Here is an 11,874-nt window from a genome sequence, read left to right on the forward strand (position 1 = left end):
TTTTGAAATTTGTTAAGATTTGCAAGTGTTGCGTAAGCGTTCATTATTTCTTCACCTTGTTGTTAGTGATCAGGGTGATTTAGTATGTTTTAAAGTCTTTATTTATGCCACGTTTTTCTATTGAGAGTCGTGTTCATGTTGTCATCGTATATTTGTTGTGTTATATTTCTGTTATTGCTCTACAAATTGTTTTATATTTGTGTTATTGCTTTAAAAAGTATTATTGTTTTGTAACTGTACCTATTGTTTGAATTGTCTTGCATTGCCGTATTATTTTGTATTACATTTGCAGTTTGTTGTATTCTTTGTGGTCTGCTTAGTATTATTTTGTTCTTGTATAAACTGACTATGTTTGATCCATTTTGTATTGTACCAGCAATAGCACGAAGTGTAGTATATTTTCACTCGTAATGCATTAAATATTTAATTCATCATTCACTACATGACAGAAGGACTGAAGTATTTCGAAAGATGAAACACGTGTAATATAAGGAAGTGTCATTTCTTGACACAATTTTCTTTTTAATTTACCTCTTGGAAACTTCTAGATGCAACAGATCTCTAAATATTGTAGCGTTGAAGAGACATACAGCGTATTCCGAATCTCGCCGGACCGTTGGACAACAATGACGTCACGCTGCAGCGAAATAGGAACAAAACTGCTGGAAGGATCGATGGCTGTCATGGCGACTGTATAAGTTGTTGTCTGTGCTACGCTAGTAAAATTTTGCGAAATTTCCGTACTCCCATCTCGTTCAAAGAAAAGAGAGCATAAACAATTTATTTCTTGAACCGGTAGTAATAACTGGTCCGTTGACATGTTCGTTCATAAGCCATTAACATATTGTTTTTACGTTGTGCTCATTACAAACAATACAGCAGAACACACCGCCATGACACAACAGTGCACGATGTCATTCGTCTGCTAATTCCCGCCCTATACAAGAACCAATCAGATTCACTGATGGCGGCTGATGGAGACTGCCACCAGCTCTGCAAGCTGATGGCACCGGTGCGACACCGATGGAGCATCAGTGACTCCATCGGTGAAATTCGGAACAGCGTGATGCCATCAGATTGCTCAACGCTGAGAATCGGAATACGCTCTATGTCTATTAGCAGAAACTCTGTATTCTCCTCTCCAGAAGTACAGTACAGTGCAATTGTGGAGGTTGTGAACAAAACCGATCATTTCCACGGAAAACAAAAAATGAGTTTTTTACGGTCTCGGTATGTTTAGAGAGGCATCTTTCTGAATATGTTATTGTTTTTATCCTAATTCGGTCATTTCCATGAGCAACAATATGGTAAAAATCAGTGTTTTCAATCAAAACCGGATAATTCCATATCATACTAATGCCAATATTTTCATTGTCTTTTTGTATCAAAAACGGACATTTCCAACATTCCACTGTATATGTGTTGCAATTACCAATCCAATCAAAATCGGTCATATCTATTTCAAGAGTGATAATATTTTATTGCTAATTGAAATAATTGTAAAAGTATCATAATATTGTATTCAAGAAGGACATGAAATACTTGTATGATTTGGAGTTGGTAAGTATATTGGTTAACGGTTTGGTAAATGTATAATTTAAAGCGTCCAGTAACAACTCAAGCTCGTATCTTTCACGGCAAAAGATACGAGCTTGAGTTGTTACTGAACACTTTAAATTATACATTTACCAAACCGTTAACCAATATACTTACCAACTCCAAATCATACAAGTATTTCATGTCCTTCTTGAATAGAATATTCGTGAAACTGTAAAATTTTAAATTATTCCGGGGAAAAAAATCGTATTAGTTCTAATCAACTATAATGAAACTGTAAGTCTCCAATTTCGCATACTATAATATTGTACTATTGGTATTAATTTTTATTTTAATTAGGCATTTGATTTCTAATTTTGAACCATTTCTTGTAATACCTGATTATTGCCAATTGTTGTTACTAAATAATGTATTTAATTCGTAAATTTTAAGCCATCTCTTAGTATAGCTATTTATTGCTTCTAAAATAACATCTATACTAATAATAAATCTGTAGCCAAAATTTTTCTGGTAATTTTCGATTTTAAAAAAATAATTGGTCCTAACATATATAATTAACAACCCTGAAACCGAAAATCGCATTTTTGAAGTTTTTTGTTTGTATGTCTGTCTGTATGTTTGTTACCTTTTCACTAGATAATGGCTGAACCGATTTATATGAAAATTGGAATATAAATTAAGTTCGTTGTAACTTAGATTTTAGGCTATATGGCATTCAAAATACTTTATTTAAAAGGGGGGTTATAAGGGGGCCTGAATTAAATAAATCGAAATATCTCGCTTATTATTGATATTAGGTCATATTATTGATTCATTTCTTTAAAAATGATTTCCGATAAGTTTTATTCTTTACAAAATTTTGATAGGACTGATATTTAATGAGATAAATGAGTTTTAAAATTAAAATAACGCCATCTAAGACGGTGCAATGAATTAAGAACAAATGACTTCGTCTATAAGGGGCCTTGGACAACAACAATCGAAACAGGGGCCTTGGCCATCAACAATCGAAAGCTATTAAACATAGCCTACAGAGAATGTTTCTGTGTTTGTATGAAGTGATATCAGAAGCTAAATTAACCGATTTGTATAATTAATTATTATTTCACCATTGGAAAGTATGTTTTCTCTAGATGGACAGAATGCTATAATGTTATTACAGTAACGTCAGAGTAAATCGAGGACAGGTAAGATTAAAATACCTTCTTATGCACAGAAAATTTGATAGGCTATTTTGTACATTCGTTTTCTGTATTTCTTAAAATAATATTTATGTACACTCATTTTAATCTCAGAGAATTAACGAACAACGAGAGTGTATTGATTTAGTATGCAGTAATAGTACGTTAGCTTAGCAATCCATTATTTTATGCTCAATTGAATTGTGCTAAAATACTTTAAATATATATGCAATAAATGCAATGCAAAAGAAAATTTGGTAATGAGCGAAGCAGATTATCTTGCGCTGTTGTAAAAGTTGTTGCCTGGATCAAACGTCCTATTTTAATTATGTAATTACTTTATATTTATTTCTAACAGGTGCAGCGGAGCGCACGGGTACGGCTAGTGTTTAATAACTATTATATATATATATATATATATATATATATCTCTTCCTATAATCATTAGATATAAATATAGAGACATGCCTTGAGGCTTTATGAAACGATCCATTTTTTCATTAAGGTGCATTCTTGTACATAATTCATGTGAATTGTAACCTTGACCACAATTTTGTATTATAATTTTATTGTTTATTGCTTATAAAATATGTATTTTGATGCCAACTATAACCCTAATATACCTCAGGGTGAAATAGGCTTTATTAAATTGGATAATAAAAAAAGTGTCATAATATATTAATTTTTCATGATACAGTAGAATGAAAGCGAGGGATATCTAGAGTGATAAGCTATTCAATTCACATTTTTAAATTCCTGCAATGTACATTCACATAGTTGAGCTAAATGTTAAATTAAAATTATTGTAGAAGTGTTACGGTACGGGTGATATGTAGTAAGCACCGACGAGGCCGCCATCTTTCCACAATAGAGATCCTGGGTACATATTTTCCCATTAGAGTGAAAAACGATTCGTAATATACTAGTCTTAAAAATTTTTCAAAATGTAATTAAAATATATCCTCTGGTTAAGGTTCTGGCTGATATGTACAGTAGTGGCAAAAAACCGGACCGACCCTTGTAGCTGATTTCAGAGCCTTGTTCACTCCAGAGCACGATAGACTGGTAACTAAGACTTTCGTGGTTCGAATCCTGCCTGGAAAGGAATTTTTTTTTTTGTTCCTTATTCAAATTTATTCCCAATACTTTTCGATTGGAGCGATATTTTACTACTTAATTAACTTATTATTTCCAGAACATGAATTTTACCAGCAATCGAAAAGTATTGGAAATAAATTTGAATAAGGAACAAAAAAAAAAAAGTTTCCTTCCCAGGCAGGATTCGAACCACGAAAGCCTTAGTTACCAGTCTATCGTGCTCTGGAGTGAACAAGGCTCTGAAATCAGCTACAAGGGTTGGTCCGGTTTTTTTGCCACTACTGTACATCTATTATCAGGCAGTACATCTCACTTGACGATATGTTAGAGGAAGAACAATAAAATTGTTCGTATGTATCTGAAGTCTGATTAGTGTAATTTATGTAGTCAGTTGGCGATGTATGCAATGGAGGGGGGGGGAAGGAACTAGCCACTCTACCCCATTATCTCCTGGCCTAGTTGCCTTATAAGTGGTGACTTCTTGATATCACATGTGAGGTTCAGACCTGTCTTCGGACAGTTGGCTAAACAACAACAATAAAATATACAGGGACATCATTTTATTTTTACTTCAATTTTTATTGTACCTGAGTTTTTGAATGCACTTCACTCCCACCCCTTCTACTATGGAAGTTCCAACTCCACACAGAACCAAGACCGCAGATAGTAAGCAGTACTGAGTTACTGAGTATAGTACGTTCCAGAAATATGTTCGCGTTTTCCAGTGACGAAAGAGCTTTCAATATTGAATCATATTTTCGCATAGGTACTGTCCGTTTGCCTACGTCGCATCCCGATTTCCCCCACCTGCTTCTGCTCGTCCCTCTGTAATAGCTGGGCTGACTTAGCTCTTTTCTGAAAACATTAATTTCTCTTAGGAATTGGAAGTTTACGTAATATTATACAGCTGTTTAATTTAACTTAAATAAAAGGGCCTCGTTAAGTAATTAACTGTCACGTGATTTCCTCCCTTTCTACAATCCTGCGGCATAACCACTTGGACGGACAGTAGATAGCATGTCTGAGTAATTTTATATTTTCGGGTCGGGCAGAAGTGAAGATTGAATTTACAGTACGTAGAGTAGATACATAATTATTTCAACATGAGTTACTAGTACGAAGGACGAAACTGGCAATTGGAATTAGATGCAATAGTCTATAGTGCGATAATATGCACAAAAGAACTGAAGCTTGTATCGAAATGAACGGCCACCATTTTCAAAATTGTGTTTAAATATTCATATTATGATTATTTTTCAATTTAACTTCTTTCTCTATATTGTACGCTAATGTGCTGTAGACAATATAATATACACTGCATAATGAATACGTTCGCATGGATAACTCACTTCGTGAGTAAAAACACTTATTCTTAATACAGTACTGTACTTTGATTAAAGAAAAACCTAATGAAAATTATCAAACTCAAAATCGTGATATTTCCTAGTTTACGTAAATGGATGAACTACTTTTCTTCCTTCCTATACCTAGTAGAGTGATTTGTGTTTTACGCCAGTGTCATCGAACTCCAGTCTTGGAGGGGGGAGCAAGCGGTGTTTCCGGTTCTCTAAAGGTATAGACAGGTTAATATTAAAAATCTTAGTAAAAATAAAATGATGTTCCTGTATATGTATATACTGTATTTGGTAATGTAAGCTTATGTGCTCTGAACTCCCATTTCTGGAAAATTGCCTGGCCGATGCTTACTATATAATTGCCATGTAATGTTATATTCGTTACTCCACGATACAGTTGATGTAAGTGACGTGTATGTTTTACTGTTATAAAAGTCAAATAGCTTTTTTCGAACAAAAGTGAACATGTTACTCATGTTTCCAAACAAAACCGGACATTTCCAAAATATTTTTGTCTATAAAATGAACAGAAAAGCGTGGACTGTGAAGAATAAAGATGTCAGTAGAATAACAGCAAGTGAGATGAGGTTCATGAAAGCAACAGCTGGATATACTTGCTGGGATCATAAAAAAATGAGGACATAATGCAAGAACTTCAAGTAGAACCCATTATGCAGTTCATCAGCAGTATCAACTTCAGTGGAAGGGTCATTTCGAACGATTGGATCGATGCAGAATTCCAAAAGCATTGTTTCATTACCATCCGCATGGCAAAAGATCTGTAGGCGTCCGAAGAAGAGATGGACTGAAAATTCTAGTTTGAGACCGTAACAGGCCACTCGGCCTAATACTTGTTATGAAGAAGAAGAAGAAGAAGAAGAAGAAGAAGAAGAAGAAGACGACGAAGAAAATGTACAGAAATTGACTAAAATCATGATTATTGACACCATTACAACAACGGGCTTAACATGCACGATACAAAATTGTCGTTCACTTTGGAGCAAAGTGGAAGCTCGATACAGTTTTGTTTTCTACTTCCTGAAAAAAAAAAATACTATTTTGAAAATGATCCATTTTGTTCGCAACTTCCACAATTTATTAATAATTTTGTAAATTCTGTGATATGTGAACCGTCCCATTTTCCATAAAAATTACGACATATTTGAAATCTTTTCCCAAGCGGCACATGCCCCATAGGCACAGGGTTTAAACTTAGAGAGACGCATTTTACTCACCGAGACGAGCTCGCGCAATCCTTCCTGCCGTGATGTAGATCAGAGCGACGTCTGTGTACTTCTTCAAGCGACTGCTGTCCGCTGAGAATTACCCAGTCAGCTCAGAGCACGAAAACACGAAGCGATATCTCGGCATTTCGGATTAATCTTCAAGCTTACTTTATACTTTAGCACATGAACACCGCCAACCTGAATAGCTTCAAGTGTCTGACAACGCGTAACAAAGATCGATTGCGATATGCTGTATGGATACGAGCAGGTGGCTTATGTAATTACGTGAAAAGCTATGTCCAATAGCTATGCTTCATAGGCTGGGGAAATGTGTTTGGTGGGAGGAAGGGTGCTTCGCTAGTCTTTTAAAATAAGGTCGAATGGAATAAGTGTAAATAAGCAACAACGCATAGTCCAAGCTTAATAGAGTAGGCGTAGTACGTGTCTAGGTAGGGTTGCCAAGTTTTTGTCAGAAAAAAGGGAAGATTTTTCACGACATATCCTAAAAAAAAAAAAAAAAAAAAAAAAAATTAGACTCTGTCACTGATTAATTGCGTCACTTTTTGCCAAATTCACATTGTTTACGTATGCAAAGTAGAGTAAGACGAATCAGTACTAGGCTAGGCTAACAATTCACAACACTTTATTATTATGAGGTAAAAATGAAGGGTCCAGGAATTCTCGTCACTAAATGCATGTATGAAGTATACTATACTCCAGGACCCAAGAGGATAGACAGGATTTTTATGCACTATCTAATAATAAAATATGCATGCAAAAATATGCACTATCAAAATTAAAACTCGCATTTTATTTTCAAATGTAGGCCTGCTAAGAAAGAGTCTTTCCAAATTTTCAGCAGTTAAGTTCAAGCATTTATCTATCAAAATGTTTTTTGTACACAGAAAATGACCTTTCTACGCCACAAGAAGTGACACTTACTTACTTACTGGCTTTTAAGGAACACGGAGGTTCATTGCCGCCCTCACATAAGCCCCCCATTGGTCCCTATCCTGAGCAAGACTAATCCACTCTCTACCATCATATCCCACCTCCCTCAAATCCATTTTAATATTATCCTCCAATCTACATCTCGGCCTCCGCAAAGGTCTTTTTCCCTCCGGCCTCCCAACTAACACTCTAATGCATTTCTGGATTCGCCCATATGTGCTACATGCCCTGCCCATCTCAAACGTCTGGATTTAATGTTCCTAATTATGTCAGGTGAAGGATACAATGCGTGCAGTTCTGCGTTGTGTAACTTTCTCCATTCCACAAGAAGTGACACGTGCAAATTAATTTAAGTGATGGAACTTGAGACAAAGTGAGGCCAAATTCTTTGTCTTCAACATTTTCACTACATTGTTTTACTATGCATACAGTATTTCCATTAATGACTTTGTCCCGTTTGTCTTTAGCTGATGTACCCACATTCACAACTTAATTATTGTGGTAAGCAATTTTACAAAGTTAAATCCTGAGGAGAATCTACGGACCTGTATGCGTGCAAGGGGAATGGAGAATTAGATATAATAACGAACTATACTCCTTGTATGGAGAGCTACCCTTGTCGCATGTTATTCGGATTAAGAGACTCAAAATGGGCAGGTCATCTAATTAGGATGGAAGAACATCGAGTTCCAAAGAAGGTATTTTCAGGAGATTTCGGAGGAGGAAGGCCGATGGGAAGATCACGTAACAGATGGGAAGATGGTGTATGTCAGGATGCACTACAAATCCTCAAAATCCGGAATTGGAAAGTCGCAGCACAGGATCGACAAGTTTGGTGGAGTGCAACTGGGGAGGCTATGACCCGAAAACGGGCCGACGCGCCATAGAAGAAGAAGAAGAAGAAGAAGAAGAAGAAGAATTTTACAAAGTTTGACCACTGTACCACATGATCTCTTCTGAAACATAGTCTATAAATAATCGGAGGCATTGCAAGACTTTAGACTTCGCAATTCACCACAGAGCACAAATATACCAATTCATATAGCAATGGATAGCTGGAGAATATAAACAATCACGTATGGTCACATGCTCCTTACCTCCCGTGTAGTTAGCCCGTAGGAGGAGAGAAGAGGCTGCGGCTTGTTTACATTTTTTAGCTATCCATTGCGCTGTCTGAACATGTACCACAGACCTAGTAGCCTATCTGTCTAAATTAAAGGCATGTAAGGGGACGAATGTTAGCGCTATTGTCGAAAAACTACCTGTACTATAAGCAGACAGTGGATGCGGGATGACTTATCGTTGAATGTAGGTGCACATTTACTATATGTTACATTTTTTTTTTCATTCAGACCATTGGCTGAACAGGTTTTAAACGTAAACAGACGACGTCAACATGCTACTGTATCTCCGTACAGTCAGAAGGAAAAGAAAAATGACATACTGTAGCACATACCTTGCAAGGTTCAGTGCTCGTCATCACTGATGGAATTACCAGCGTTGCAGTAAACGACGATATGTTCTCGTAAGTTGTCGAAGCTGAATCGTCTTCGCCTATCGCTTAAACAGTTTTTGTATCGAGAGAATTTCTGAACAAAACCTCTAAAATGAGGATCACTCAATTTCTTTAGAGGAGTATTTGCACTGAGCATCATGTTGCATATGTCTTTGCAAAACGTTTCATTTAGACCCGTACAATTAAATGATGATGATGATGATGATGATGATGATGATGGTTCCTCAGATTTCATTTCAACGTATTTCTTGTGCGATGTACTGTTTCAATGTTTCTCTATAGCCTGAGTTGTTCAATTTTACATACATTACACACGATATTGTCTCCGTTAATACATAAAATGTCATTCCCATACTTCTTAATTGCACTTCGTATCTCTAAGCGAATTTAACGTTTTGCCTTCGACATTATGAATGGATCAGCACAACACTATTCAACGCGTACTAAAAACTTGAGCAGGATAACACAACTGCACACATTGCGTTGCAATATGACTATGAACGGACCGGGGTTCTTTCGTTCTGTACGTTGCTGTACTCGTCAGGTACACAAAAGACGAACAACGCAGCACGTTCCATATATTACTCTGATACGAAACAACTTCACTTTTCTTTAAGTCATCCCGCATATACTGTCTGACCATAAGTATGGGAGGAATGCATGACATACATTTTTCTAATAATTATTTTATTCTCAGTGTAATAATAATAATAATAATAATAATAATAATAATAATGATAATAATAATAATAATAATAATAATAATAATAATAATAATAATAATAATGGCTTTATTTAACCTGACATAGTTAAGGCCGTAAGGCCTTCTCTTACACTCAACCAGGATTAAAACTTGCTTACACAGTTGAACATAAAACTGGATCGGAATTAAGTAATTACATACTGATACAATTTAAGTACATAATGAGATCAAAAGAGGTAGTTACATGAAATTTACTTCATAAAATAAAAATAAACATAGTGGAATACATATTAATGTTGTTAGAATCAAATACGAATCACATAAAAACAGAAGCCGATAATTCAATAAAAACATGTACACAGTAAAAATAAAAATAAACACACTAGTATACATATTAGTATTAGATTACAATTAAGCAGGATTTACATAATTAAACTAGAAACCGACAATTGAATAAAATGTACAGAAAAAAATAGATTAATAATTAAAAAACAACACAGTGGAATACATATTGGCGTTAAGTGATAAATAAACACGATTTAGATAACAAAAATAAGAAACAAAAAAAAATAAATACAGTGGAACACATTCCATTAAATATTTGCAACGCGTTGGGTCTGGCAACTCATCATAAGATATTTTTCTAATTTACATATAAAGGAAATTAATGTTCGGCAGCCCTTGACTTCAGGCGGCAGAGAATTCCAGTGACGAGAAGTAGCAACAGTGAAAGATGAAGAATAAAGAGATGATGTGTGGAGTGGTATTTCTAGCGTGTTATATTGTGACCGAGTATTTAAGTTATGATACCGAGAAGGACTGAGGAATCGGACAGATAAGTAAGAGGGAGTAGAGGTGTGCAAAATTCGGTGTAAGAGAGAAAGGCAATGTAACTTTCTCCTCTCATGTGTAGGGCTCATATATACTGTATAACAAAAGTTGGGGATTTGGAAGTCCAGTGTGAAAATACAATACAATGAGGGGATTAGCTGGTAATATCCAGAAGGCCTGTAAATCATGTCTTTTCACTTATATATTTTCAGTAGATACACTCAAATAATGTAAGGTCAGAAATACTAAAACCAAGAGGTAACATTGATCAAATGCAGTATTATGTGACCAACGTAAAATATTGTCCATCGCTGTGGAGTAACGGTTAGCTTGACTGATAATGAAACGAGCGAATCCGGGTTCAGATTCTAGTTGGAACAATTTACCTGGTTGAGGTTTTTTCCGGGGTTTTCCCTCAACCCATTACGAGCAAATGTTGAGTAACTATTGGTGCTGGATTCCGGACTCATTTCGCTGGCATTATCACCATAGAAGTTTATACACCGTCGTAAAATAAACTACTAAAAATATTATGCACTAAAACTATAAAAGATTGACGTAATATGCAAGATAAAGGTATAAAATATGCTTTATTAAACCTGAACGTTTAAACTTGCAAAACATGCAAACATACACGGAAAAAGTATACTTATTTCGAATGACTAAGCCATGAAACGGATATTTACAAAGTTTGAGAAGTGTAGCAGGTTTGTTACAAACACATACATTTGCATAGAACTTCCGTCTTTGCACAATAGGCTATAAGCAATCTTATCATTAGAGTCTTGCGTCTAGTTACTCTGAGTGCAAGTTCGGTGCACATATTGGTGTCACTCTGCAAGACAGTCCTGTAATGAGACTGCCTTTCCCGCTCCGCTTCGTGTGTTTACATCTGCTTATTCGTGTGACTGTGAGAAGAGTATTCACGCACAACATATATTTTCACATGGACTTAATAACAGACTAAATATTTATTTAAAAACACCTTATGAACAACAGAAGATTATTCTCACAATGAGTAAAACGAATTTAGATTTTAGATACTTTCTGTTACCTAATATATTTTTCAGCCAAAAAGTAAAAACCCAATACTCATTATTTTTCTTTTATTTACAGAGTTTTGAGTATTTAAATTCCACTTTTTAAAATAAACAGATATATTCTATCAAAGTGAATATGAGTTTAAAAGTAAATAATACAGGGACATCATTTTATTTTTACTTCAATTTTTATTGTACCTCAGTTTTTTAATGTACTTCACTCCCACCCCTACTAGTAAACTTCCAACCGTTCTCCACACAGAACCAAGGCGCGTATGCGGTCATAGTAAGCAGTGCTGAGTTAGTGGGTATAGTACGTTCCAGAAATATGTTCGCGTTTTCCAGTGACGAAAGAGCTTTCAATAATGAATCATATTTTCTCACAGGCACCGTCGTCCGTTTGCCTACTCTGCTCG

At 35.4% G+C, this 11,874-nt stretch overlaps 1 protein-coding gene across 1 annotated transcript in view; it reads right to left on the minus strand.

Moving 5' to 3' along the window:
* Positions 1 to 6,625, minus strand: part of LOC138714829 (scoloptoxin SSD14-like) — a 120,183-nt gene extending 113,558 nt beyond the window's left edge. Inside the window, exon 1 of the mRNA XM_069847006.1 lies at positions 6,427 to 6,625. The gene's annotated coding sequence lies outside the window, so the exon portion shown is untranslated. The remainder of the gene's footprint in view (positions 1 to 6,426) is intronic.
* Between the last annotated feature and the right edge of the window lie 5,249 nt (positions 6,626 to 11,874).

This window comes from Periplaneta americana, chromosome 15, assembly GCF_040183065.1.
Source record: "Periplaneta americana isolate PAMFEO1 chromosome 15, P.americana_PAMFEO1_priV1, whole genome shotgun sequence".
NCBI classification, from domain to species: domain Eukaryota; kingdom Metazoa; phylum Arthropoda; class Insecta; order Blattodea; family Blattidae; genus Periplaneta; species Periplaneta americana.